The sequence below is a fragment of the Ursus americanus genome, chromosome 4, assembly GCF_024610735.1.
Source record: "Ursus americanus isolate L20-20 chromosome 4, mUrsAme1.1.p, whole genome shotgun sequence".
Lineage (NCBI taxonomy): Eukaryota > Metazoa > Chordata > Mammalia > Carnivora > Ursidae > Ursus > Ursus americanus.
In genome coordinates, this window is record NC_142130.1 from 41,991,479 (window position 1) to 42,018,977 (window position 27,499).

Consider the following 27,499-nt stretch of genomic DNA (forward strand, 5'->3'; position numbering starts at 1 on the left):
TGTTCCAGGTATGCACAGACCAAGAAAACAGAGTAGGAAATATGCTTCTTCCTACATTTTACCAACTTTTATAAACGACAATGCTTTTCAGATGGTTTGCTAATCTGATATTACTTTTTTTTTCACTTTTGCTTTAATGTAAATTTAAAAAATCTGAATTGGCAGGGTGTTTTTAGTGAAGAGCACAAAGACTCCATAATGTCACAAATACTCTGGATTCGAGGGGGCAGGAAATAAAAATAATTGGAATGGAATTTCAATGTTCTTATCTCCCTGAAGACCAGTCTGTAAAAGCCAGCTCACCTCCCTCATCTATTCCAAAACGTGGCATGATGGGGAAAGGAGAAGGTGAGAATCACTCTGAACAGATTCCAGGTATTCTAAAGCAGTGAGCTTTAATTCATATTAATGACTTAAAATATTTCACATTCCCAATCACTAAGAATGTAGTGAGAAGGAGGCAAAGAGAATATATTCTTTGTTCCAAATCCTTTCCCAGGAAATCTGGCCTATGGTGTAAGAAATGGCTCTAGGACTAGGAAGGAGGGCTCCCAAATGACCATAAACCCACAAATTTTTTTTCATTTCTTTTAAGTTTGATGGTTCATTTTTTGATGAAAATAAAAACCATACCTGTAAAAACTGATGTTGACAGGCCCATCAATCTGACTACAAAAAAAGGAGGTTGTTTTATATTTTTTAGAAACATTTTCTCAAACAAGCTCACTGTGAATATACAAGTATATGTTCTTACCTATGAAAATCCTTTTAAAACTCAAGAAATTGTGAAATTTTGATGTTGAGAAATACAGATTCCATTTTAGAAGCCAGTGTTGAAGTCCGTTTCCCCATAGCATTATAACAGGACAAAAAGTCCCGAGTTAGTAAGGAATTACTGAGCGTCAGCAAATAAGCAAGTGCATTTTGCTCTGTTTTTATTTTATTTGATTTTTTTTTTTTACTGAACTGTGCAAATTGAAAAGAAGGTGTCAGTAGGATACCTTTTTATAGAAGACTAAAAAAAAAAAGAGAGAGAGAATGGAAAAAAGACGGGCCACAATATGCTTATATCCTGCATGCATCTTTCATTAAAGTTACTCTGGAATGGTGAGAAGAGGAGAATAAAAGGGTCCCACTCATTTACTTATCCAATAAATATTTATTATGCACCAAATGTATTCCAGGTAGAGAGACTGTGGTTCAAAAATGTATAAGACAAATATCTGATTTGGAGGACCTTATATTCACTGGGAGGAAAAGGGAGAATATCAGGAAAGGGGACTTGCAATTTCAGCATAAAGCAAACTGCTGTGATGGGAGTAAGCGTGGATTGGGGGAGTGGTAGACAGCAAGGTTAGAGAAGGCTTTCCTGAGGAGGAAATAGCTAAGTTAAAACCTAAAGGGTGTTCATAGCAGCATTGTCCACAATAGCTAAATTGTGGAAGGAGCCCAGATGCCCTTCAACAGATGAATGGATAAAGTAGATGTTGTCCATATATACAATGGAATATTACTCAGCCATCAGAAAGAACGATTACCCAGCATTTGCAGCAACATGGATGGGACTGGAGGAGATTATGCTGGGTGAAATAAGTCGAGCAGAGAAAGACAATGATCATATGGTTTCACTCATTTATGGAACATAAGAAATAGCAGGAAGATTGGTAGGAGAAGGAAGGGAAGAATGAAGGGGGGGGTAAACAGAAGGGGGAATGAACCATGAGACACTGTGGACTCTGGGAAACAAACTGAGGGCTTCAGAGGGGAGGGGGGTGGGGCATTGGGATGGGCCTGTGATGGGTATTAAGGAGGGCACATATTGCATGGAGCACTGGGTGTTATATGCAAATAATGAATCATGGAACACTACATTAAAAACTAAGGCTATACTGTATGGTGAATAACATAACATAATTAAAAAAAAAAAAAAACCTAAAGGATGGAGAGGAGTTTGCCAGGGAAGCATCTGGGGGATGGGTGAGGAAGAAAAGAGTATATTTCAGGCAATGAAAACAGTATGTAGGATTTCAGTAATTCAGTGGCTTGACCAGATTTGTGTGTTGAGAGAGAGAGAGAGAGAGAGAGAGAGAGATTAGGCAATTATGTAAGAGGGGCAGAAGTCCTAAGGCAGGGTGTTTCAGTGATAGTGAGGTGAGTGGATGAATGCAGGATTGAGGTTGATCCTTTCCTGTAGCATTAGCAGGAAAGGGGAAATAGATGGTTATGAATGCAGTTAGTTTGTAAGTAAGGTACCAAAAAGTAGATCAAATGGTCTTGACTTTCTCACTGAATGGGCAGATACTGAGTGGGCAGGGGGTGGAGTGGAAAAGAGGGAAGATTTGAAATAGATGTCATATGCAGAAGTGGAGAGAGTTGCTTAGGGAAATTGAGGAGATTTGTTAAGGCACTTTGGGCCCAGCTAAGTGTGGGGGCCGAGGATGCATAGCAGTTACATTCTGTGTGTTTGTAAGGGCCTCTGCTGCTCCTGAGCTCTAGGAGTGGAGAAGGCAGGTGCTCCAGCATTGGGTCTTCACCAGTGTTTCTGTTTCTCCATACCGCTCATCTCTTGTCACTGAGGACTTACAGCTGATACTTGTGACTTTCTGTCTGAGTGCTTTTTTTCTGGATTTTTAGCAAATTTGGCTCAGGTTTTGGGCAGGTTTGAAGTGCCAAAGAGTTCATGTCACTAGAAGAAGCTTTGAGCAAATAACTGGTGGCAACTTAGTGGATAAATACCCTAGCATCCTCCCCCTTTACATGGGTTAACTGTGAGGCGTGTTCTGCACTGTTTGCCAGCATAGTCCAGTAGGATCAAGCTCTAGTTCGCCATAGCAGTAAGCTGCTTAATAAATATACCCCTTAGTGACTTCCTACATGTTTTATTTATGGCTGTGTAACAAACTACCCCCAAACTCAGTTGCTTTAAACAATAAGGATTTGTTATTTCTCACAGTTCTGTGGGGTGACTGGACTTAGCTGGGGTATTTTTCTGCTCTGCCTAGTAATACCAGAGGTCACTCATGTAGCTGCACTTGACTGCAAGCTTGTTTCAGTCAGGAAGGTCTACCCTGGCTTTACTTATAGGTCTGAGGCCTCGTGCAATGGGTGGAATAGCTGGGTTCTGTCTGGGCTCTTTCTGTCCAAATGGTTTCTTATTCACCAATCTACTCAGAGCTTCTTCACACAGGGTCTGTGTCTCAAGAGAGTGAAAGAGGAGGCTGCCAGGATTCTCTCAACCTTTGTTCAGAACTGGCATAGTGTGACCTGTGCTGCACTCTGTGGTCAAAAAGTGAAAGTCCAACCCAGGTCCAAGATGGAGGGAAGCAAACTCTGCCTCTTGATGTGAGACACAATATCTAAGAACAGGGATCTTATCTTTGCTGACAGTCTATTTTAGTTCCCTACTCTGCCTCACTTCCTTTATTCCTTACTCGTGTTTCCTAGGGTTATGCCCCATATAAACTACTTATGCTAAAATCCTCATCTTAGGATCTCAACCAAGAGAGCTTGGTAAATGAGACCGAGCAAAACCAGAAAGTGAATTGAGAATATTAACAAAAGAAGAAAGTGATGGGTCATGGGGTTGGCACTAGGTTATAAAGACAATATTAAAGGGGTTCAAAGAGTAGAAACTTTGTGAGGTCTAGGGTTTGACAGTACCTATGATAACCAAAGAACTAGACATGGTAAGTTTGGCTTGGAGAGAAGCCTGGAAGGAAAGGAGACTACAGTTGTAGGTCCAACAATGGTAGAGTGCACCCGGGGACTCCAAAGAGCAAACATCAGTGGAAGAAGAACAAGATTTCCTTGATCAGCCTCTGGACAGGCTGCTGCCACCATCTTAGTTGTGAGACTCACCACTTTTGAAGTCAGTTCTCTGGGTTGTACTTTAGGCAAACACTCCTTCAACTTGTTTTGTTATAGCTGAGTCATGGCACTAGCTCTGAAGAGGAGGTGACCATTAACACAGTCGGTACATAACCCCTGACAAACAAATTTCCCCAAAAACAGCTTGAGGGAAATTTCCTGCCTACCAGAGCTGTAATCCTAAGGAAGTATGCCACCTTTTAAAAGTGGGACATGAACAAAAAGAAGATGTATGGGAAAGAACAGACGATTTCAGAGTCAAACTGGGATCAAGTCACGGGGTCATCAGTTAGGTGACACATGATGTCCCAAAAATAACTTTGCATTTTTGAACTCCACTCCTTTTTTGCATCACATGGTGTTAATGCCTCATTTGATTGTGACAAGACTAAATAGTAAAACATTTGCTAAGTGCCTAGCCCAAAGTAGAGTATAACTAAATATTGGTTTCCTTTCTTTCATTCTTCCTTCCTCTATCCTATAAAGCAAGATTCATGGACTATGTATAACATACTTTCTCTTTCTGGTATTATAGCTTGTTTCTGAAGAAGCACAACATAGGTAACCCACAATATAGTACCCTAGTGTTCTCAAGGGTTCACTATGTCTCCCTTAGGTCTTTCTCACTGTGAGGCAGTGACTAGGGAGACTGTAACTTAGTGACAATTGTCTAATCTGAGGAAATATTTTTTAGTTTGAATGGAGTGCAAGAGGATTCATTTGTACTAAGTAGCCACACAATCTGCTTGGAAGGTATTTGGCATTCATGTGGAGTTTGGCAAGAAATAAGCTTCATCTGAACTCTGTTGCGCTCTTATTCATTTTGTTAAAGCTGATGTTCAAAATATTACAGTTATATTCAAGTAAGAATAGGGAAATTTTCACCACATAATTTATGTTTGTAGATTTTTGTGAATTGTAAATTAAACTTGCAAGCTCTTGGCTAAAGTATTTGCCTCTTCATTTCAAAGGAAGGAGTTAAAATTCTTATTCTTATCATTAGTGTGATTATACATTAATTTGTTCTTACTGCCCTTTCAGAACAAAATGAAGACCAGTGATATTTGATTCCAACCATTTCACACTTAAATAGAATGATTTAGAAAGGATGCAACTGAATTGCACATATGAACTATATAAATAGCCTTTTAGGGAATAGGAAGTTATAAACAGGAACTTGAAGGTAATTTTGTCCTCATCTTCAGGTTTAATTTAGCCTGCCAGAATTTGTAAACTGATAAAAATTGTTACTTGTTCATATAATTTCTGCTTATATTGACATGTTCATGAGGCGGAAAACTAGACAAATTCAAAATTCCTCCTCTATGGTTTTGGTCTTATTTCCTCACCTTGGAAGAGCCTTTGTCCCATAATAGAAAACTGACTCCACTTCTCTCCTTTCTCAACTTCCAGCTGCACAGAATCAACCTTGTGTCACTTCAGGATAGTAATAAAGGAATTTTATCTTCTAAGTGGACACTTGTTAGATCATCAACTGATTACTGGTCCTCTAGGTCCACAGCTCTGCCTATGTTTCTCCAGGCTCCTCTAGCCATTCCACTGTCTCCTGCTTCACTAGTTAACTCTGAGTGTCCTTCAGGCTGTGTAGTTAGCTCCTCCTGCAGTGTGGTCCCCACTAGCTTAGTTCTCTGCTGGGAGGAAAGCCTGAAGCACAGGGCTCTCTTTTCCTTGTTCATAGTGTTTACTTCTTCCTACTATGCACTATTATTATTTATGTCTGTATGTCTTCTAGTATGTATTGCTTCTGATAAATTATAAACTCCCTAAAGGCAGATGTAAAATTCTTTCTTATATGTATGTGTCTAACAGTGGACAGTAGAGCACCTTGTACCAACCAGGTATTTAATGCATATTTATTAAGGTTATTTGGATGAATGTAATCTAGGCAGTTGTAAAGAGCATTGCACTACTTATCATCCCATTTTTTGTTTCTCAGCAGAGTTTTTATAACGAGATATATCTAATGTTCTCAGAATCTTAAATAATATTATAGCATCTTTTTCTTGAAATTCATAACAAATTTCCAATTGCCTAACCTTCACATTTAAAATTATTTTAACACACCATTCACAAAATTATCCCAGTCACCTGAAGTACTGACGTGAATATGGTTCCTGCCTTTGTAGGTATGACAACTTCAGATGTCAGTTGATGATTTACTTGAAATTGGATGTGGGAGCCTGCATTTTTTTTTTCTTGTCTTCACTTTTCTAAAGAGGATAATCTATCTCCTCTGAAATCTCTTCCATAGGCCAGGGGTCTGAGGAATTTGCCGGATCTGTTAGGCAGAAATCATACAATAATGCCTAAAACATCGAAGAATCCAGAAATAAGGCTATGTATAGTCAGAGAATGCTACAGTTGGAGAATGGAAACCACCTATTCTAGCCTCACATTTCATATAAGCAAACTGAAGCCTTGATAGGTGAAGGGACTTGTCCAAGATCCCACAGATGCTCAATGGTAGAACCATATCTTCTGATGGCTGAAGGAATGCTATTGTTTTTCATTGTACCCTGATGGAATTAGATCCAGAGGCATACCAAAGGAGAAAAGAATATAATAAAATTACTTCAAATGATAGATCTCTTGCAGAAATTAGATTCTTGCTGAGTTTTCAATGAGATTTTTTTTTCTTACTATCTGATGTTATCATGTCCTATAATGTATCAAGTCTGAAAACAGATCTTGTAGTGATAAAGATGTATGGGCTCTGTTTTCATCTATAAAGTGAATGTGTTTTAGTTTCATTTTTAAAAAAGTTACATTTGAGTGTGTGCTTGTTTTTAATTTAGAAAATATAATTTAGTTGGGAACTTAATCATTGTCAGTTCTTGAGATAGTTTTTCAAGCTTTGGGAAGTGTTGTGGGTTACTGTAAATGTTGGCCAAAAAAACCCCAAAAAACAAAAAAACACAATTTTGAACAGAGGTTCTTTTATCTATTTGTTTTTCCTACTTTGGTTCTGAGATCTGATGAAAAATGTTGGTCTTGCAACATTTGACTGACATTTTTTTCCGCTTCCAAAACTTTTGAGGATTTGATGTATTTGAATTTCACTGTTATTCTTACTCATTTGGTGGCACGTATTTCTTTAAATTTATTACCCAGTTTATTGCCCCTTTCTTCATGTGTTCAGGTCTCTCCCAGAAGCAAGTGACATATTTCTAGCCTATTTAGTATAATTTTTATCTATACTTCCTGATACTTTTTTAGAGCTTTCTGTTACCCCAATTCATAATAAGAGTTTTGCTTCTTGTATGGAGAACTAAACTTCTAACGAACAACTCACTTGCAAATAACAACCATAAACTCAGAACAAAAGCAAAATAAATAAAACACAATACAATGATCTGAAGGTTTTGGAGAGTGGACAATAGTAGGAAGATTTTAGAAGAGAGCTGAAACTTGGATTAAGCAACTGGCATGGAGTGGGGTGAGTTTTACATTTTTGTGGCTTTTTCTTAGGGTATCTGCAGTTGTAGTGGCAATAGGGCAACTAAACTTCAAAAGAAAGCCCACTGCTTTCTGATTGGAGGAAACCTGGCAAAGAGTACAGATGCCAGAGAGTGAGGGGCAACTCAGGAAAGGAAAGAGATAGAGATGAGGGACCTCAAATTCTGTATATAAACTGTGCCTAACTCTGGCTGACTCCTGAACAACATATATATAGGACATACTGAAAGCAATCAACTGAGAACAGAATAGAACAGAGTTTGCAATTTGAGACTAGCCAAGTTAATGGCCTGCTAAAACAAAAATATCAGTACTCTCTGGCTCTGTATAACAGAATTCAGAGTATCCACAATTAACATTGACAGTGTCCAAGATAAAACCCCAAATTAGTTCAAATAAAAAAAAAAAACCCAACAACAAATTCTGTTTCTCAAGAGAAAGGAAAATCTACAGATGACAATCCTGAAAGGACCCAGATGTTGGAATTATCAGGCAAGAAAATTAAAGTAGCTACTACAAACTATGCTTAATGAGGTAAAAGAAAATATTGTTGAAATGACTAAAAAGATAGGAAATCTGAAAGAGAAATATATATATATGAACATATATGAACATATAACCAAATGGAAAGCTTAGAATAGAAAAATACATTATCTGAAATAAAGTATTAATAGGCTTAATAGCATAATGGAGGTGACAGAAGAAGTTGGTGAACTTGAAGATAGAGCAACAAAAAGCATCCTATCTAAAAAGGAGTTAAAGAAAGAATGGAAAAAATAAGTAGACTCTCAGACGACTGAAGGACATTTAAAAAGATCTAGCATATAGGTAATTGAAGAATAAGAATGAGGCAGAAAAAAATATTTTAATATTTTAAGAATAAAACAAAAAACTTCCCTGTAAAAGACATACATAGATTCAAATTTAGTGAACTCCAAACAATAAATTTGAAGAAAATAATGCTAGGAATATCATAATAAAACTGCTGAAAGTAAAAATTATATTGTATTAAAAAATCAGATTTAGTGTTATAAAAACATAAGTTCTAATTGAATGTACTTTTAAAAAGATGAGGAAACAGTAGAAGGTAGTATTTAAGTAATAGATTTGAAGAGCCTCCCTTAGCATCACTTTCTTCTTTTATAAAATTGTGATAAAGATGAAAATAAAACTACCTCACCGGGCTAATGTACAGATTAAATTATATATACAAAACTCTAGGCAAAGCACCTTTTAGGAGGAATATAAATGATAGCTATTGTTATCTTTTTTCCCTGAGTGTTCTTTGCTTGGTTGTACCTCTTAATGTTCATTATTGCAAATAATTTCCATTCTCATGACACCTTTATCTAGTTTTGATATTGATTTTTAATAGTCTTATACAATGAGTTGAGATACTTTCCTGTTTTCTCTGGTAGTTTTTATAACACAGACCATAACTAGGTTTGAAGGTTTATTAGATGTCTTCAAATGTATTCAGGCCTGGTGTTTATGTGTATGTGTGTGTGTGTGTGTGGGTGTGTGTGCGTGTGTGTTTATGTAGGTTTCTAACTAATTATGTAACGTTTTTATTTATAGTAGTCTATTTAGGTTTTCTAGCTTCTCCCAAGCCAGTTATATTTTTCTTTTCTTTTTTCTTTTTTTTTTGAGCGGGGAGAGGGGCAGAGGGAGAGGGAAAATTTTAAGCAGGCTTCACACCCACTGCCGAGACTGAGGTGGGCCTTGATCTCACAACCCTGAGATCATGACCTGAGCTGGAATCAAGTATCAGACTTTAACCCACTGAGCCACCCAGGCTCCTGCAGGTTATATTTTTCAATAAACTTGTCTTTTCATATAAGTTCTAAAATAGTTTGAATATTTAGCTTAAATAATAGCATAAAGTTGTACATAGTATTCAGTAATTATTTTTAAATCTCTAAACAGATTTGTTCTTTTTTTTCCTTTTTAATGCTGCTTATTCATACCTTCTCTTTTTAAAAAACTTCCCAACAATTTTTTTATTAGTCTTTTCAAAGAACCAAATTTTATTTTGTTAACTGTTGTTAGGTCTGTTTTTTTTTTATTTTTAATTTCACTTATTTCTGATATTATTTTATTATTTTCCTGCTTTTACATGTTGGTTTTACTTTATTGTACCTTTTCTAATTGATAATTTTTAGTTTTTTCTTTTTAACATAAAAATCTAAAGCTGTACATTTTCCTTTTCCTTTTCTTTTTAAAATTTTTAAGTTATTTATTTTTTTATTATGTTCAGTTAGCCAGCATATAGTAGATCATTAGTTTTTGATGTAGTGTTCAATGATTTATCAGTTGCATCTAACACCCAGTGCATATCCCAACATGTGCCCTCCTGAATACCCATCATCTGGTCACCCCATTCCCTTACCCCCCCTTCCCCTCTGTAACCCTCAGTTTGTTTCCTGGCGCTGAGAGTCTCTCATGGTTTGTCTCCATCTCTGATTTCTTCCTGTTCATAAAAATCTAGAGCTGTGTATTTCCTTTGCTTCCTTTGCATCCCTTGAGTTTTGTTATATGTTGTGTTCATTTTCATTAAGTTCTACATATTTTCTATAATTTAAAAATTTTCACTATTCTTTGACCTGTGATTTATATGAAGCTTTAAGAAAAAATTCTAATTACTGGAGGTAATTCAGGGGAAGAGCATGTTTTTGTTATTAAAATCTGAGCTTAACTGTGCTTAGAGGAGGTAATATAATGATTTTAATTCTTTAGTATGTGTTGAGACTTACTTTGTGGCTTGATATAGGGTCAATTATTGTACATTTTTCATATGTGTTTGGAAGACATGAATATCTTTTAATTCTTAGGTTCAGGGCTTTATATTTGTTAATTATATTTGCCTTATTAAATTAGCATTACTTTTTTTGATGTGCTTACTCTTGCAATTAATGATAGAAATATGACCAAGTTTTCTATTATGATTGAGAATTTTGCTCTTTGTGTTTTAAGTATTTTGCATCTATGCTGTTAGATGCTTAGACAGTTTACTGTATCTTGTTGATGAACCATTTCACTTTCATTATTTAATGACCATCTTTATTCTTTAATAATGCTTTTACTTAGAATCTAGTTTATTAAACATTAATATGCCTACCTTAAGTTTTTACTATTCTTGTAGTTGCAAACATTCTCTCTCATATATTAGCTAAGTCTCTCATAAATAGCATGTAATAGGACTTTTCAAAATTTGAACTGCCCTTGTTCTCAAATACTTTTTAGACACATGGTAGATCTTTTTATTTTCTTTTAAATCCCTTAATTTTTTTTATGTTTTTCATCTTTTTATTGAGTAAATTCCTTGGAATTATCTTTGAGTTCAGTAATGCTTCCTTTAGCTGCATCTAATTTGATATAGCCTCGTTCTGGGTATTAATTTTAATAAAAATTCAATTCTATGAATGTCTTCCTTTTTTAATCAAATCTGCCTTGTTTGTTTTTTTCTTCTTATTTTTTTCCTTTTTCTTTTAAAATTTCTTATCATTTTAAATGTTTACCCCACTAAAGTCCGAGATAGATATCCTGTCACTTCAGATCTTAAGACTATGCTCTGTTCATTTTCTAACTTAATGTTCATGTTCGATATAAAAGTTTGATATAAAACTTTTGTATCTGCTGACTTATTTATGGAAAAAACTTTCTTCATGTGTTTGATATTTTTGATATGTGAGTTCTTCTTCATCGTGGTGTGCTTTTTCTATGAGACTCCAACATGGACTGGGTTGTGGAAGGTGTCCTCACAGAGCAGATTTGCTTCTTCTAGGTACTCCAGGTACATTACTTGGTTGCCGTTCTCTGTGACCACAGTTATTGAAAACCTGCTTTGTGTCCCTGAGATATCCTGACTATTGCTGAATTGGATAACATGCCTGGGTGTTGTGGTAGCATTGTAATAATATGCCAAATGCCCCGTCATTTATATTCCTTTTTCTTTCTATCATTTTGGAATTTTAATGTCTTTCTCATGAGATCAAACATTTAAAAAATTTTGTTTATATATGTGTTTGTGTGTTTTCTCTTTTAAATATAGCACCTCTGTGTTTTAAAAGGAATATTTCTCTATGAATCTAGCCTGATATTTTATAGCAAACAGAAGAGCATACTCTTCCCAGAGGCCCTTTCTACTTCTATTCCTTTGGCTTGAATACCTTTTCTCCAAGAATATCTTCCTAATTAATTCCCTCATTTGTTTCAGGTCTTTACCTGAATGTGATCTTTCAATGATATCATCACCGGTTACCCTATCTAAAATTTCACCCCCAAATCCCCATTCCAACATTTATTTCTCCCTTCTTAGCTTTATTTTACTCCCTTAGCATGGACCATTGTCTATCATTCTATATATTTTAGTTCTTTTTCTTGCTTATGGTCAGAAGTTTTCATCTATTTTGTTCATTCCTTTATCTTCACTACCTAGAAAAATGACTTGAAGAGAACATAGACTTAAAAAACCATTTTATCACCACAGGTGGGCAAAGACTATAGATTCTAATGGCTCTTTTGATGAACTTTTTGATACCAGATGGGCATTTCTTGAGGTGGAAGTATGGAGGCATGGTGGTTACTTTTGATATGCAATGCATCTAAGACCTCTTTCCTCTTTCTTTATGTAGAAACAGACCAAAGAATACACACACACACACACACACACACACACACACACACACACACAAGAAAATAATGATTTAGAGAATCATTTTACTGAGGGAGCTGACATAAGTTTGACTAAAACAGTGAAAAAAATGAAAGCACTGAAGTGTGAAAAAAGAATTTCCAATAAAGTTTTCATGATACCAAGTTTTCTTCTTCAGTGTTGGTAACCACTGTCTGATAAGCAGAGAATGCAAAGAAAGGGCCTAACTCTACATTCTGCTGCCTTGTAATTGTACCTAAAGAGCAAGTACACATTTGCCTTTTATAACTCTGCAGGTAGTACATACAGGAGGATATGCTGTTACTTTATCATAGTAAATAATAAAGTTCATGGCTATATTTACACAGGCTGAGTTTCCAGCATGTGAAATCATGGGAAGAATGTTAAACCTCTAATATGTGTTTAATGTACATTTCAGTTGATTTTTCTCCTAACTATAATAGTAGCAATTATTTTATTTATATGTGGGGAAGGCTGTGTCACCTAAGGGAAAAGGTAATAGATTTCTTGGTAATTTTTCTATCATGTTAAAATCTCTTCCATTTCTAACTGTTATTATATTCCTACTACTCTGTCTTATGTTTTTTAGTTATAGTCCCTAGCACCTACTTTTTTTCTTCCTTTAAATTCTTGTTTCTTCCATTTTTCTTTATCTAAGATGTCTGTTCCTGGGCTTTTAGTCAAATCATCTCTCTATCTTGCTGCAGACTGGCTGGCCAATGCAAAAGAACTAATTTGTAATTGAGCCTCTTTTCCTAAATGCCATAAATTATACTACCAGCTGCTTTTACATATATAATCTCATTCAATCACCATTAACAACTCTGTGTGTTAGATAAAATCTCCCCATTTTAAATAGGATGAAACTGAGTATTAGGGAGATTATGTAAGTTCCCCTAGGATACACACTTAGTAAGCTGGAATTCAAACCCCAAACTTCTAATTGGAAGTGATTGCTGTTCTCATTATAATTCCTTTGCTTCTCCTAGATATTCCACCTTCAGCCTACCTAGAATTGCTTTTGAAGTTTTCCTGATTTGCCATTGATTGAATGGGATTTATAATAAAAGCGTTCTTACAGCACTGAGGTTTCCATGTGGTAGACAGAGTTGGAATGTAGGAAAAACAACGGTGGGGGTAGCTGTTACCTACCTAATTTTACAGTCTCTTTCGATTGAAAGCTGCTGCTCCAAACCTCATATTTATGCATCTGACTAATAGTTATTGAGTGTTTATTGTGTGTCAGGCACTAAACTAGACCCTAGATATAGAGTGCCAAACAAAATAATGTGGCCTCTATGGAGTGTACGACCTAGTGGGGTGAAAGAGAATAAACACATAAACCAATAACCACACGAATAATTCAAACTGTCATAAATGCTACAAAAGAATAAAATAATGGTGAGATCTGTCATCAGTTGGAGGTGGCCCCTCAGAGAGAGTAGAAGAACCACACAATTGGTCGGGGACTGCAGATCTCTTTCAGGGAACTCTGACTCAGCTTCTATCATACCATACCAGCTGTCTGTTAACAAGAGACATTTGGAGCACTCACCTCTGCCCACCCTGGGGCCAGACCAAGCAGGCTTTCTAATCTGTTGTGAACATTTGAGACTAGGACTCTCATCATTTGGTTTTGTACTGATTAAGAGGAAAAGTAGGATGGAAAGTAAAAGAAAAGAGGTTCAGAAGGTCAGTCCTTCAAATGTTGAAAAATAATTTAAGAATGTAATTCCTAATTTTTTTATACAGCATGAATTTCCTTAATCTTCAGGAATAGATGGTAACACAATTCATTCAACATTTCTTTAACTAGTATTTAAGCCATACCTACTATTTTTTAGGTATTGTGCTAAGGACTAGAGATGTAATAGTGAATAAGACAAAAACCCCTGTTAACATGCCTATAGTCTTATGTAAAAGACAATTACAATGCAATGTTATGATTATTATGACAAGATTAAGGACAGGTCATCAGATGCTGGAGGAGGAAAATATCTAAACTGATACCCCGGGGATGTGTACATGCAGGTCAGTAGAATTTTCACATTGCCTGAGAATAATCCTTTCCATTATCATAACTTCAACTTATATACAAGGATATAATTCTTAATGTTTATCTAAATTCTAGTTTGGTTCATTTTCTTGACTATCTCTTAAATTTTGATATAAGAATTAAAGTTTTAAAATATCATCTATTTAATAAAACTATTTTCTCTTTAATGTACTGTGAAGTGTGGATTACAGAATAAATAGTTATTTACAGTACATTATAGATCAGATTTCTTTGTGAGAGTTCAAATTCATCATGTTTATAATGTTATTTAATGTTATTTAATATCAAAGTTTCTAAACTTTGATATTAAATTGTTTCATAGCCATTAATACTAGAAAATTCAAACCTAGCATTTTTAAAATAAGCTTAGTTTTTCATACATTTAGTGGCTTTATTATAGCCAGTCTGACCTAAGGTGTAGACAGACCAACTGTGCTCTTGGCCTAACAGGTATTTATCGTATGATTTCCTTTTCCTTCCTTATTGCCCTTTATCTATTTCCAGTTCACAGGGTTGATACATAGATAACTGTTCCTTCTCATACTTTCTCTTTCTGATAGGAAGAGAGATTTGTTTAAGTGTGAAGGGCTAAATCTAGCTTAGTAATTTATAAAAATAAGCATAATTAACTAGTTTTTCAAGTCTACTTTTAAAATTATAATTCCTCTTACCCTTCATAGGCTTTCTGTTCAGATAAAACGACAGAAATTAGGACACCTCAATTTAAAAAATGAAATTGGCTTTATTGATGATTAAATTCAACATTTTATGATAACAATATAATAATGATAGAGCACTCAGCTTGGCTCAGTAGTGGGTCCAGAAGTAAACACATATGAAATAAAATAAAAATATTTTGGTTTACAAAGTGTCTTTTCTCAAAATAGGTTAAACTTAAAATGTAAAGCACTTAAAATGTTCCTAAGGATGCTCACTTGGTCACTGGGGAAGTAGTTTGTGGTTTAAATTTAGGTCCAGAGCTCTTTTATGGAGCCACTGGCCCCTGCAGACCCTGCTGAGGCCCTTTTCAGTGCCTTAAATGAATTGGCTATTCGATTTATTAATGGCCCACGAGTACCCCCCTCTGCCATTTCTAGCCAAGCCTAACCAGTATGGAGGGAAGATAAACTTTCCTGCACTTCCCAGCACAGAATTGGACTTACTCAGTTCCCATTGGGGAGTACAGCTGTGCCAACCTGGAAGTAAAAGAACTTAACACACATCCTCTATAGTATATCTCCATCTGGAATGGTGCTGATAGCAACTTCACCCTCATGTGACCCAAACCATTCTAGGGATTATATCTGCATGGGATTCCGAAGACACCATTGAACAATTCTGGATCTGTGCTGTCCTCCAAATCAAAACAGAAATAAGAACTGTCAGAACAACATCATTATTCCTTCACTTGTATATTCCAAACCAGGAGAGAAAAACTGATTATAATATTTTTTACTTCTATTTGCGAATCTTGTATTATTTGTAAGCTCAGGTCATTTGCAGGATCTCTTTAGAAAACATAAAATGTGATTCTGCCACTTGTGACTGACTGTTAAGGAGCCCACAACACCTTGGCCTCATTCCCGTTGAATAATTACATTTATTTCTTCCTTATTTTCTTGTCCCTGATTGTTTCAGTAAAGTATGGGAAATAAGCCTTCACTTTTCACTCAGAAAAATGGGCGGTATTGCTGCACATAATACTGAGATTCTACTGTCTTCCTCTTCAGTAATTAGAATGGTGCTTCAGAAAGCTGGTTAGGGTTGCTTATTGTGGCTCTTATTATTGTTACAGTGTTTCCTGACTCAGAGGTACTCTGTGAACATCCAGCACCTGACTGGCTCTTGGATGAGCTGTGGAATATAGAGTGATATCTTGAGTAAGCCATCTTTCTATCTCCTTACTCCTGCTTAGGTTAGCACTTTAGCTTAAAGGGACAGATATCCTCTCCTTTTCTCAAACAACTAGAGCAGTACTAATAGTGCTTCAACAATGCTTACTTTATAGCAGGCACTAGGCTAGTTCCTTTACATGCCTGTTAACAATCCTATAGGATAGGTAACATGATCTTCATTTTACTGACGGAAAATGTCACTTGCTCAGGACCACACGATTGAAGAAAGTGTGCTGGAATTCGATTCCACGTTTGTCTGATTGCAAAAACTAATCACTTAACCACTGTGCTCCGTCACACAACTGCTGCTGTGCTGAACTCTGTGAGCTCCAGATCAGTAGATCACTGATCACATGAGTAGCTTCTCTTCGTTATTGTGACCACTTCGCGCAAGCTGACCCCACTGACCAAACCTTAAAACCATTGCGTGTTGCTTCAGAGGGGCAAGTGCTGGTTACATTACGGTTACGGGCCAAAAGGAAGCTGAACTGCTGTTAAGTGAAGCTCTATGCTGCATCACTTTATCTGCACGACAAGAATGGTCTCACCCACCCCCATCACCACCTTTGGCTGTTAGAGATCCCTCAGCTTTCGTCTGTCCACTCCTATCTCCTTTCCTTTCCCTGGTAGTTTCACAACAGTGTTTTTGGCAAGGTTAGCAAGTAACCACTTACTTACTTTGGTTGCCAATAAATTAACTATAACCTGTTAATAATTGTGCATATGTTTTGTGTGGCCTTAGATAATCTAAGACAGGCTTAGACATCTGGCATCTGAGGTTGGGTTAATATGTCTTCATACCTGATCTCCTTTATATAATTCTCTATTAACAAAAAGTAGATCGTATAAGAAACAAAATTAATACTTAAAGGAATTTATTAGGGCATTTTGTAAGGGATATACACTTATGTACTCATGACTCTTTCTTGAATGTTTCCTAAATATCAGTTTTTGTGCAATAATATGAAAGAATAAGACTGATACATGTTTTCTTGCTTTAAAATGTACCATATCTGTCACAAACACCTTAAACTGTATTATGTTTATATCTCTGTGTGAGCTGCATGTACATATTTCTTACTTTGGTTTTTTGTTTTTAAGACTTTATTTTTTAAGAACAGTTTTGGGTTTCCAGCAAAATTAATAGGAAGGTATATGAGCATATTTTTTAGCACGTTTAAGTAGTTAGCTCTATGAGGGTAAGGTATATTCTGTTTTATCTTTTAGCATATCATAATGCCAAATACAACACTTTGCATGTACTAGATGCTCACTAAATATTGTTGACTTAGTGAATAAATTAGTCTGTAATAGGTTGAACAGATTTGCATTCCTAAATTGTTCTTGCTATCATTTCACTCTGCATAATTAAAGAAGTTTAACTAAGATGATTAAAAATGTGTTATTGAATTACTGGTGTAGATTCTAAAGCAGTGGGCTGAAAGAGACCCTGGCTGTACCCCTCTGAGGAAGCAATGAAGATGAGTTTCTCACTGTAGGTATACTTAGTGGATTTTATGTGTGACTGAATTAATTTATTTCACTTAGGAAGGTTAGATTTATGATTTCCATATGGCACTCTATAACTTTTTTCTTTTATTCCTATCCTGCCAGCTAATATTTTTTTCCTTGTTATAAAAGTAATGTTTACTGGGGAGACTATATGCAAAAGTAAAAAGCAAAAATTAAAATTATCTACAATCCAATTATCTAAGATATAATCATTTTTAATATTTTTGTATGTTCTTTCTGTTTTTTCCTCATCTACACAATTTCATTATGTCCACGCAATTGGCACCCTACATGTTTATATAACATTATAGTACCACAAGTTACCTTATGGATTGTTGCAAAATACTCCTTTACATGGATGTGCTATGCTTTATTTAATTACTTTTTCAGTGTTGGATATTTAGTGTGCTTTTAGTGTTTTTCTTGCTATCATAAACATTTTTCTTTTGTAGATTTATGGATTTCAGTCATATGAGATAGATTCCTAGAACTAAAATTGCTGAGTAAAAATTTTGAACTTTAAATTCTTGATACACATTGCCCAATAGTTTCCCAGAAAGTTCTTAGCAATTCACAGTCCCATCAGAAGTGTATGTAGATGGTGTTTCACTGAATCACCATCAAAATTGATTATTTTCTCTACACACTTTGAAGCATGTGTGTAGACCTACTGGCTTTAATATGTTACCTTCATTAACTATGCTTAGGAGTATATAAATGAAACACTTCAGTTTGCTTTCAGAAAGAATTGTGGAATATTTTGAAGGGTCCAAGTAGTCCAGAGGCCACATGCTGCAATGCCCTTTCCACCTACATACAAATATGTTTCAGGTCTAATTGTAAACTCTGCGTGCTTTGAGCTGGATTTACTTTGTCTTCTGTATTGATACCTACTTCACTGGCAGTTTTCTGGGTGCGCTTGGTTGAGGCATTATATCTGGTGTGACTTCAGCATTCCCTCTTGTATCAAAACAATCTCATTTCTATTTGCTCTTGTAACCTGAAGCTAATGAACATTCAAAGTTTACTTTTATGTATGTATGTATGTATGTATATATGTATATATGTATGTATGCATGCATGCATGTTTGTGGATTGCTCTACACAAGCACCTTTGTTCCTCACCAGTGTTCTATCCAAACTGAGTGCAGATGAATCTGAGTGGTTTCATTTTAGACAGTAGCAGTCATATTTGTTCTAGGAAGGCAATTGTGTTGGAAGTATACAAAAAAAAATCATTTTTAAGTGTTTGCTTTGTCCTCTAGTGAAAGCATTTTCATTTTAGGGGCCTTGTGAGTCATCGTCCCTTGCCTGGTACTTGTTTTTGATAACACTGCCAAGGGACTCTCTGTGTGTGTTTATTCACACATATGAATTTGGTGTGGTCTGAAATATCCGCTAGGGAAAATATAGATATAAAATTATTCACCTCTTTAAGGATTGCAGTCTTTTCTACTTCTCTGCAGAAACTGCCTCAGCGTAAATACTGGCTCCACTTACAAAATTAATTTTTACTTATATGATATCTTTGTTTTGCATTTCAGAGTGCCTGATAAATTGCACGTCTGTCTGTGCCCCCTAGCTGCACAGGTATGTATATGAATTACCTATAGTTATGTAAATCTGTGTATTAACTGACGAGTTACTAGTTTTGTGTACTAAAATTGCTTACAGATTTCATAATGTGAAAATGTTAATTTTTGAGTACTTATAAATATTGACAGCTTCAAAGGAGAGTGCATTTTATACATATCTTGCATTTCACTCTATTGTAAGAATCAAATAAACATTTCTAAGATTTGATGAGGCAGAATAATTTTAATTACAAAGCATTCATCTGGTGAAGAGATTAGAGAGTGTTTTATGGAACTGTATTATTAAAGCGACTGCTGATATGGGGTCAGAGACTATTGCAAAACCACTGTTTTTTACATTATTGTTTTATTTTCAAACTTTTTTTTGCCGCTTTGGAGTTTATTTTCTATGGTGGTTGTTTTAGGTAAGGAATGGTTGCAGATGTACTGTCTGCTGCACTGTCTCAAGCACTAGAGGAATGGGAAAAAAATGTTTGCACCTGTTTAAAATCTCAACTGTGCGGTGTTGTGGTTCCTGGGCAACAGGCAGGAATTCTCAAAAGCTTGGTTGCACCTGCTCAATTGTTTCTTGCAGCTGTGTCATATGAGTGAGTGCACAGAGAAGCTTGTTAGCAGTTTGCTCTAGCTGTTACGAATTTTGTGTACTCTGAGTTTGAAAGATTTTTATTTGATGCAGACGTTAAACTATTACATTGGTTTATTATAAAACTCACTATTTTCTCCAAATCCTTTGTCCTGAGTCTCAACTTTTTTTTTTTTTAATAGCTCTTGACTGCCCTAGATGATGTGCATGTTAACTTCTCTAAAGGATACCTGGGGAAAATAGATCTCTCTAGATTACTGGGTGGATAATAATTTTTGTCCTGGTGCAGACATTTTGTGTTTGGCTTAGTTTCACCATGTTGGCAACCCCACAATGTGAGACTGGATGTAGTTATTGATCCATTTAGCTGAACAGATTTGAAAGCATTTGGCTATTAGTGGACACATGGGGCATATTCAGAAAATTTAAGTGTATATTGTAAGATGATTTCTTGATTTGTGCATGTGTCTGTTGCAGTTGGGGGGAAGTGAGAGAGGAAAAAAAGTAAAACTTACTTAATGGTTGTCCTAGAAAAGGGTCTAAAATCCGGATGTAGATTTTAAGGCTGGAATATTAACCTTTACTTTTGACAAATCCTTGTCACCTGGTATTTTTTCCTAGGAGTTGATGTTTTAAATGTTAATAGCTCTACCTATTTTCTGATAAATATCTACATTTTTAGCATAGACAAGCTTTTAGAGAATATAGCTTATAGTAATTAGGTCAAGTTCTTTAAGTGCAATATAAAAAGTGGCAACTTAATATAAAAAGTATTTAAGTAAATAATGTATTTGGTAGTCTCAAATTCCTGATATTGAAAACTTATTCAAATAACTTGCATTACTTTCCTTAACAATGCTATATTAATAAAAGGCTAAGAAGTTGCCATTAGTATTTGGTAACAAAAATCTTAGAGCTGGTGTATCTTTTCTTTTTATTGTTCCATTTAATCTGCTTTTTTTTTTTAAATCACTGTAGTATGAATTTAACCTCTGTGAGAGTAGGAAACACAGGTACCTGATAAGTAGAGGACTATCCACAGCCTTTTAGTACAATGCTTTATACAGAGTAGGTGGTGAGTAAATGTTGAGTGAATGCATGTTGAATGAATAAAACATATCTGGAGTTGTATTAGAAATAGAGAAATAGAAAGTCTTAGAAATTTGTTACTTGTTATATATTCTGGATGGGTCTTCGGACTTCCTTTAGTTCTCATACTGCTGATTAGACAGAGATGAGACTACTGATAAATACTGTCCTTAAAATGAGAAATGAATATGTAAGAATTGATCCTCATTATAATCAAGAATTTACATAACACTATTTGCAATATGCTTTATATTTATTTTTGCTGACTATGAGAAAAGTCTTTATACCTATTTTTCACACAATGCTGAGATAGTCAATGACTAAGTTAGTTCTCACTTTAGAAATACTTTGCAGCATAGGAATAAACAAATCTTCTTTGTTACTATGATCAGTGCCCTTGGTTTTCCGAGCAGTCACTCTCTCCATCTCTCCCTCTCCATCTTTCTGTCAATCGCCTGCCTCCCTCCACCGTCTTTCCCAATCTCTACTTCACTGAAAACACAAAAATGAAATTTATGTTAACTTTCTTTGTATAAGATCAGATTATATTAAAAATCTGTAACTGTTTTTGCTAAACATAAGTAATGGGCCCTGTGTTTACTGTATACATGTTTATAATTATGGTTTCTGCTATTCACTAAATTCTAACTGTAAATAAGTAGAGATGAAGCCAAGTAGAGGTAAAGTCAAAATAGGATAGTTAAGACATGCTTTGGATAGGCCTGTCTAGAGATACATTTTGTGCCACATGTGGCAGTCATATGACAATGGCAGAGGCTGCAGAATGTGCCAGTGTCTAGTGCATCAAAACATTTTTTTTAGGGTTCTCAAATTTTGATACCACTTGTTAATGTTATTGTTGGGTACCTTTAGGCCTGGAAGTACCTTTCTTCTGAGAACAGTTTTTCTTGCACCTTAGTTTATACCAGTGGGTGAGAGGCCAGTATCAAGGGCATTCTTTTTTTCCCAGAACATTAGTGAGGTAGAATAAACTATATTCCTCTGTTAGTCTCAACTTTAGAAATTAAGAGACGAGGCAAGAATATCAGTTATCTAGAATACCAAACCAGATACCAGTAGCTGCTTCACTGACTTGTACTAGAAAGTATAGTGTAAAATCCCCAGGAAGGAGAAATTGCCAAGCCCTAGGATGCCTGGGCATAACTGTGGATTTTTCTGTGATTTCAGGGTTAAAGAAATAAAGGAAGAAAATTAACATTTATTAAGAACATAGCATGTCTAAATATACTTTCTTTTTCCCCTTTCTTCCCCTCCACCCTCCCCTCCTCACTTTCTTTCTTCTTTTAATTCTACACAGTAAATGGAGGCTCACTATTTGCCAGACAACAGTGCTAAGCTAAATGAATAAAGCAAAGTTTTTGTCTTCAGAGAATGCACAGACTAGTACAGGAAACAAAGATATGTCAATAGAGCTCTTTTTGGTTTCACCACTTACTATGACTATAGACCCAATCAACTTATGTAATCTTTCTGTTCCTTTGTTACTTCTTTGGAAAATTGGAAAAATAATAATGTCTACCTCATCTATTGAGGTTAATATCAGACAATACATACAAAATTCTTAGTTTGGTGGTTTGCACATGGCAAGTACTCAATAAATCTTAGCTATACTACTATTATTTCTATCAGTACCATCACGACTATAACTTAGATACTGAAGAAAGACCATCTGATTGCCTGAGATCAGAGATCCTGGCCTGGACATTGTCACATAGATTGTCTTAGAGGTTTTAGCCTATGTTACCTCTGCTTCTTATACTTTAGAAGAGATTCTAAACATCATGTAGTGTTAGAACTTGAAGGGACCTTAATGTCATCTATCTAACATCATTTTTGTATCCATGGTGAGGAAAGAAGCTCAGAAAAGTTCATGTACTTGTCAGTGTTATGCAGTCTAGTAGGTGAGAGATACAGAAGTCGAACCTGGAGCTCTTGATTCTTGGTCTAGTGTAAGATACCTCATGTGGAATACCTTCCTACTGGAGATTTGAGAGTTGATTGCTTATCTCCAAGAAGTAAATGGACTATGTCAAGTTGCTGGAATACGAATCATAAAAAAGCTATCACTATACTGAATCTAAAAGACCTTCAGGTATTCTTATGCTGGGGTTAATTTTATCCAAGTTGATTGAAGTTTGTGTTTGTAAATAACTGATTTCTTCTTAAGGAGAATAAACCGAGTCAGATTTAGCAAGACATCTACTGTCTATGTGACTTCAGATGCTTTAAAGGGGTCTGTGAATTGCAGATACCTTTTAGGATATCTGGATTCTAACTCTCTTGCCTGAGTTTGAATTTAGGAGCTTTGGAGTCCAGATGGCCTGCATTGAAATCCCAGTTCTACACTGCAGTAGCTATGTGACCTGACCAAGGTTGCCTAACCTTACTAAACCTCATTTTTGTCTAAAATGTGGTGATAAGGCATCTGTCTTTTAAATGATAGATGTGAGGATTAAAGTAGATTAGGTATACAAAATCCTTTATTCGGTGCACTACATTCATTAGTATTCCCTACATATTAGTTTTCTACTTTCCCCTCTTGTTTTTTTTTTAAGATTTTATTTATTTATTTATTTGTTTATTTGAGAGAGAGAGAGAGAGAGAAAGGCATGCAGGCATAAGTGGGGGGAGGGGTAAAGGGTGAGATTCCCAAGATTTCCCCTTGACCACGGAGTCTGACATGGAGCTCGAGCTTATGACCCATGAGATCATGACCTGAGCTGAAACGAAGACTAGGTCTCTTAATGACTGAGTCACCCAGGCACCCCTAGACTCACTATTTCTAAATACACATGCTACATATCTGGGGCTGGGGCTATTTAAAGAAAAACAAGATGAGGATAATCACATCCACTTTAATGTCTGTGATTATGGAAATGTACCTTTCAATGGAAGGGCTTTGATGCAACTCCCAGACAACTATCACCCCTCTTTTGAAAGTCAGATACCCTGAAAACCAACCTCTTGCAAACAATGAAGAACCCATCCTCCCCAATTAAACCATGTACTCTTCCATGCGTCCTAGGGAATTAGGTGGTTCTTTTGGGAAGGTTGTCACAATCTAAGCAGCCTCAGATTTAGGGAGCATAGTTGGCAATGAGTAAATGGCTGTATAAGTCTTTCTTTTTTTCTTGATTCCAGAAGGGAATTAGTGTGGGAAACTGTCCTGATACTCTCCTGTGCAAACTCCCTCAACAGTGGAAAAGTGGATTATGAATTTGTGTGTATGATTTTACCTTAATTATCTTTAATAAAAACTAGATGATCTTAATTATAGTAAACCAGTTTTTTCCTGCCATCCTGTTTATGTTGTAGCAGTATCTGCCTAAACAGCAATCAGGAAAGAAGGAAAAAACTCCAGATAATATACGGAATAGACTATTACTCAGCAAAGTTCATAAAGTTGTCTTGCCTAACGTCAGATGTACATCTTTGACCGTGATGAGTCAAGGTAAACATTGATGATTAATGAGATTTTTTTTTTAGTTGGGTATTAGTTTGCTAGGCTGCATCACAAACTGGGCAGCTTAAACAAGAGAAATTTGGTTCTCATAGTCCAGAAGTTCAATATCAGTGTTTTGGCAGGGCCACTTCCTTCTGAGGGCTGTGAGGGAAGGATCTGTTCCAGGCTTCTCTCTTACACACTTAGAGATGGCCATCTTCTCTCTGTGTCTTTTCACATTCTCATGTCTTCATGATTATCTGTGTGTCCAAATTTCCCTTTTTTATAAGGACACTAGTCATACGGGATTAGGGACCTCCCTAATTATCTTATTTCAACTTGATTACTTCTGTAAAAACCCTGTCTCCAAATAAGGTCTCATTTTGTGGGACCCATTTTACTTTGGTTAGGACTCCAACATATTTTTTGTTTTTTGAGGGGAGGGCTCAATTTAATTCATAACAGTTGGGTTAATAGCTAACATTTATTGAGTGACTTTTGTATTCCAGATGTTTTATCTGTATTAATGATAATGCTTACAACGATCTTAGGTGGATGTTATTCCCCATTTTACAGATGAGAAAACTTAAACTCAGAAGAAACAATATGTCCAAGATCACACAGCTAGTACATGTTAAATTGCTAATATTTGAACCCATAGAATTCCATGCTGCATTTTTAATGGATGAGCTTTATAACAACTCAGTCAAAAGCCCCCAAAATACTTTGAGCATTCACTTAAGGTCCTTTTTTGAGGGGGGATCATCGTTAGGGCTTGTGCCAAAGAACATTTTATCCATCAAAAATGGTGCATTGTGCTATTGCTAAATGCCTACCATTGACTGCCTGCGTCTTCACTTCTGGATTTTTTGCTGATAGTTGTCTTTGAAGGCTTAGTGTTTTAGCTCTCCTGCACCTGATGAAGCTTTTGGACAGGATGGATTCTGAACATAGACTGCATGGGTTGATTCTGGCCCCAGTTGGTGTGGATGGTGCTGAGAGCCAAGTCATGCCCAGGGTCTGCTACTCAGCACATGTGCACTCTGCTCTCCTTTCTCTCTTTCTTCTCCCTCATCTTTGTTTTTCACTCTTAACAGGTAGTTTGTGATTTTTTTTTCTTTTCTACTGTCCCTGCTATGAGTGATAAACATTGAAAGGGATGAGGTGTGAAGAATGACAGAATAGGAAATAGCTCTGCTTCTGTGAAAGCTAGTGCCCCTGTAGGTGTTTACCGTAAACTGGCTGCAGCCTTGTTACTTATTCAAACTAAAGAGCAAGGGGCATTGTGTACCTTATTTAAGTTTCCTATCTTACCAACGGAACAGTTTGTTTCTGACTTTGAAGTTTTAAAAACAGAACTTGCTCATGACCCAATTTCGCTAATAATTCTCTTAAGTAACCCTTGTTCTCATTTATAAGATTTTTTTTCCACCCACTGTCTGTCTACCCTGGTTTAAAAATTTTATATATGTACTTTTAAAAAATTGATTAGCTGGAGAGCTGCCCATTCCTCTGTGCTGTATAATAAGGATTTAAAAACTGCACACTGAATTCTGTATAGTGTAATTAAAACTGACCCACATTTGGACCTGAGTACACCAGGACTTAGCCAAACTTGCCATGAGCTGAGTTCTGGTGGCAGATGGGAACTAATGAGGACACACTCCACTCCAGAATTTCCCAGCTGCTTGGCCCCTTTTTGTACAAACAAGGTTTGGAGCGAAGTCCGGATCCCAAGAGCATGTTCTGTAAATGTGCTGTACCCAATGATTTGGGAAATGTTCTCACAAAATCAGGCTGTTTCAAGGTATCCTTAAGACCTCAGCTACTGTCAGATTTTAAACATGAAAATTAGAAGGGGCCTTTTGTGCTGGCTCCAACCGACTTTTAATTTTAAAGTGATTTAAAATCACATTCCTCTTTCCCACACCCACCCGTTTTTTCCCTATGCCTGGGAATAGAATGATCACTCATATCCAAACCTGGCGAATTGCAGGTGGTTGTCTCAGGACAGACTAGGTCTCCTTGCAACCTATGGATCTCTTCAACTGGTTTGATGTCCTGGGACTATTCAGGCAGATGTAATTGAATCAGTTTGAAGCAGCTGTAGCTGGCATGTGGTCTCTCAGATTGCTAGCACCTGCTTGTTTTTTTGCAACTCACTAGAGTGAGAGAAGTGCCAAAACCAGCATTGGTCTTGGAGCAGATAAAGCACTTCAGACCCTATATTCCATTCTCCTTCCAATCTTGCCACATCATCATTGGTGCCTGAATTAATATAGCCCCCTTTCATCATTCTGTCTGAGGTATACTTTTCCTTCTCACTCTTCTCGAAATTGAGATCCTGACAGTACTGACCATGCTAGTCCAAAAAAATAAGGGAGTATAATGGTGATCAGGTGGCTTTGGGGCTCTCTTATCATTAGACAACTGGGTAGCCTGTGGTTTGCAGAATCATTTAAATGAACGCACCAAATTCATTTGCTGTTCTAGCACAGTCTTATTGGCACAGAGAATGAGCAGTTAATGTATAACAAACTGTGAGCTGTTATGGAATATGATAAATACATTTGCTTAGCAGGGGGGTCATAAAATGGAACTATTTCTCTAATGTAACTCTAAACTAATCGACATGGATTTCTTCAACACTTATTATGTGAAGGAAGATGCAGTCTACTAAAAAAGGATGAAAATTCTAGGACATACTAAATATATAAAATATATTTTAAAAGACACAGATTTGGAATTTTTTAAAACTGTTTAAATTCACTTAAAAATGTGTATTTACTTTCTCTTCTCTTCATCCCACTGTATTATTTGGTAGACATATATTTAACCTTCAAATATTGCCAATTTCCTAATGTTTCATTTGAACCTGGAGATGACAAAGACAGTGTATTTCTTAAAGTTTATAGTTTATGTAACAGAATTCTTTCTGACATGGTTTTGGCGTTGATAATCTTTTGAGAGAAACCAAGAGACAAATTGAGTTTACGAATAATAGTAATAAGAGTGAATTCCAAAAAAGTCATTTCATTATCATAAGCAGATGCCTACTTTGCAAGGCATGCCTATACACTATGGACACAAAGAGTTCTATATGGTCCTTGACTGTAGGAATCTTATGGTGTTCTTGTAGAGACATGATATAAATTTAAAAATAAAATAAAATATAAAATAAGCCACTGTATTAAATGCATGCTGTAGACCTGGATTTGGTGTCAAATGAATGCTGTAAAAGTGAAAGTATCAGCACTCCTGTCAAATGAATGCCCTGGACCTGATGT

The 27,499-nt window shown here is 36.0% G+C and overlaps 1 protein-coding gene across 28 annotated transcripts in view; it reads left to right on the forward strand.

Moving 5' to 3' along the window:
* ZBTB20 (zinc finger and BTB domain containing 20) overlaps positions 1-27,499 on the forward strand; it is a 771,855-nt gene that overhangs the window by 181,849 nt on the left and 562,507 nt on the right. For 22 of the 28 annotated variants that reach the window (XM_087861253.1, XM_087861251.1, XM_087861244.1 and 19 more), the window contains one exon: positions 19,027-19,072. The gene's annotated coding sequence lies outside the window, so the exon portion shown is untranslated. Of the gene's footprint in view, positions 1-15,870; positions 15,956-19,026; positions 19,073-27,499 lie in introns of all 28 variants that reach the window. The other 6 variants (XM_087861260.1, XM_087861259.1, XM_087861245.1 and 3 more) reach the window with 1 other exon arrangement.